The sequence below is a fragment of the Piliocolobus tephrosceles genome, chromosome 5 (genome assembly GCF_002776525.5).
Source record: "Piliocolobus tephrosceles isolate RC106 chromosome 5, ASM277652v3, whole genome shotgun sequence".
Lineage (NCBI taxonomy): Eukaryota > Metazoa > Chordata > Mammalia > Primates > Cercopithecidae > Piliocolobus > Piliocolobus tephrosceles.
Window position 1 is genome coordinate 76,027,069 of NC_045438.1, and position 2,655 is coordinate 76,029,723.

Consider the following 2,655-nt stretch of genomic DNA (forward strand, 5'->3'; position numbering starts at 1 on the left):
GCACCAACCTAATAAGAAAGAAGTAATTTACTCAAGGCTTTATCTCTAAACTTGATCTCAGGCCCATCTGATTCCAAGGTCCTTAACAAATGGGGATAAGTCCATGGATCTCCAACTTCAGTATGCAAAAGAATCACTCAAGGAACTTCTTCAAATACATATTACTAGGATCTACTCAAAAGATTATAATTTGTGGGGGTGAAAGGTTGTGAAGATGGCGATGGCCTTGAGCGAGGAGGAGCTGGACAATGAAGACCATTACTCGTTGCTGAACGTGCGCAGGGAGGCCTCTTCTGAAGAGCTGAAAGCTGTCTACTGGAGGCTGTGTATGCTTTACCATCCAGACAAGCACAGAGACCCAGAGCTCAAATCACAGGCAGAATGACTGTTTAACCTTGTTCATCAGGCTTATGAAGTGCTTAGTGACTCCCAAACCAGGGCCATCTATGATATATATGGGAAGAGAGGACTGGAAATGGAAGGATGGGAGGTTGTGCAAAGGAGGAGAACCCCAGCTGAAATTCGAGAGGAGTTTGAGCGGCTGCAGAGAGAGAGGGAAGAGAGGAGACTGCAGCAGCAAACCAATCCCAAGGGAACGATCAGTGTTGGAGTAGATGCCACTGACCTTTTTGATCACTATGATGAGGAGTATGAAGATGTGTCCGGCAGTAGCTTTCCGCAGATTGAAATTAATAAAATGCACATATCCCAGTCCATTGAGGCACCCTTGACAGCCACAGACACAGCCATCCTCTCTGGAAGCCTCTCAACCCAGAATGGAAATGAAGGAGGTTCCATTAACTTTGCGCTCAGAGGAGTAACTTCCGCAAAGGGATGGGGAGAGTTGGAATTTGGAGCTGGAGACCTGCAGGGACCTTTATTTGGTCTCAAGCTGTTCTGTAATCTCACACCAAGATGCTTTGTGACAACAAACTGTGCTCTGCAGTTTTCATCCCGTGGAATCCGACCCGGCCTGACCACCGTCCTAGCTCAGAACCTAGACAAGAACACCGTGGGCTACCTGCAGTGGTGATGGGGTATCCAGTCGGCCATGAACACTAGCATCGGCCGGGACACTAAAACCAGCCACTTCACTGTGGCCCTGCAGCTGGGAATCCCTCACTCCTTTGCACTGATCAGCTATCAGCACAAATTCCAAGATGACGATCAGACTCACGTGAAAGGATCCCTCAAAGCAGGCTTCTTTGGGACGGTGGTGGAGTAAGGAGCCGAGAGGAAGACCTCCAGGCACAGCGTTTTGGGTGCAGCTGTCAGCATTGGAGTTCCACAGGGCGTTTCTCTCAAAGTCAAGCTCAAAAGGGCCAGTCAGACATACTTCTTCCCTATTCACTTGACGGACCAGCTTCTGCCCAGCGCCGTCTTCTATGCCACCGTGGGGCCTCTAGTGGTCTATTCTGCCATGCACTGTCTGATCATCAAACCATACCTCAGGGCTCAGAAAGAGAAGGAATTGGAGAAGCAGAGGGAAAGCGCCGCCACCGACGTGCTGCAGAAGAAGCAAGAGGCGGAGTCCACTGTCTGGCTGATGTAGGAATCTGTCCGAAGGATATTTGAGGCAGAAAAGTCCAGAATGGGCCTCATCATCGTCAATGCCTGGTACGGGAAGTTTGTCAATGACAAGAGCAGGAAGAGTGAGAAAGTGAAGGTGACTGTGCCCCTGCAGTGCCTGGTGAAGGACTCGAAGCTCATCCTTATGGAGGCCTCCAAGGCTGGGCTGCCTGGCTTTTATGACCCGTGTGTGGGGGAAGAGAAGAACCTGAAAGTGCTCTATCAGTTCCGGGGCGTCCTGCATCAGGTGATGGTGCTGGACAGTGAGGCCCTCCGGGTACCAAAGCAGTCCCACAAGATCGATACAGATGGATAAACTGCCAAGAACCAGATTTTTAAAAGGCTGCAAAAAATATTTTCCTGGGAGTCTACAAATTTGGAAACAGGGAAAAAACCCAGACCTCAGATGTTTTTATTTTATATTATTATTATAGGAGGTGGTACCATTATCAGTTATGTGAAGGGACATGCAGACACCCCAGCTTTTGAGGGTGCTTGGGGTAGGACTGAGGCAGCCCCACTGGGAACCAGACTGCAGCGTGGCCTGTGGCTGTTTTACCAAGGACCGGTTCCTCGAGGGAAGGGCCCTGGCCCTGACTCTGCCGGGTCCCCTGAGTATGTGTGTGGCCTGCAGCCCACCGCCCCGTAGTTCTTGGTTGGGTCTGGAGGGGTTTGTGGAACACCCTGCCCTCCACCACAGGAGCGTGAGCTGCTTCTCCTGAAATCCGGAACATGGGAAACAACGTGGAAAGCAGGCAGGCCTCTGGGTCAGGGAGTGTCTGCTGCGCTGACTTCCCATGACCACCTCCTCCTGCTGAAATAGTACTGCTTGAATCTGGAGCAGACTGCGGGTTTATAAAACTGCTTTTCATCTGAGAACAAACGGGTTTGGAAATTAGTCTTTTTTCCCCACTCACAGAGCTGCTCAAATCATTCCGCCAGCTCCCTTGGCTTGGGACAGGGTAGTGTAACTCCCGATCCCAGGGCCTGGCCCTGACACAGGTGGCTTCCCGTATCCCTGTGGGAAAACGCCCTGTCACCAGCGCGCTTGAGCTGGCCTGTGTCCCTCCACCGCCTGCACCACCT

At 51.3% G+C, this 2,655-nt stretch overlaps 1 pseudogene; it reads left to right on the forward strand.

Annotated features, from left to right (window-relative positions):
- Window positions 1-214: 214 nt before the first annotated feature.
- Window positions 215-2,001, forward strand: LOC111538498 (annotated as a pseudogene).
- Window positions 2,002-2,655: the final 654 nt, after the last annotated feature.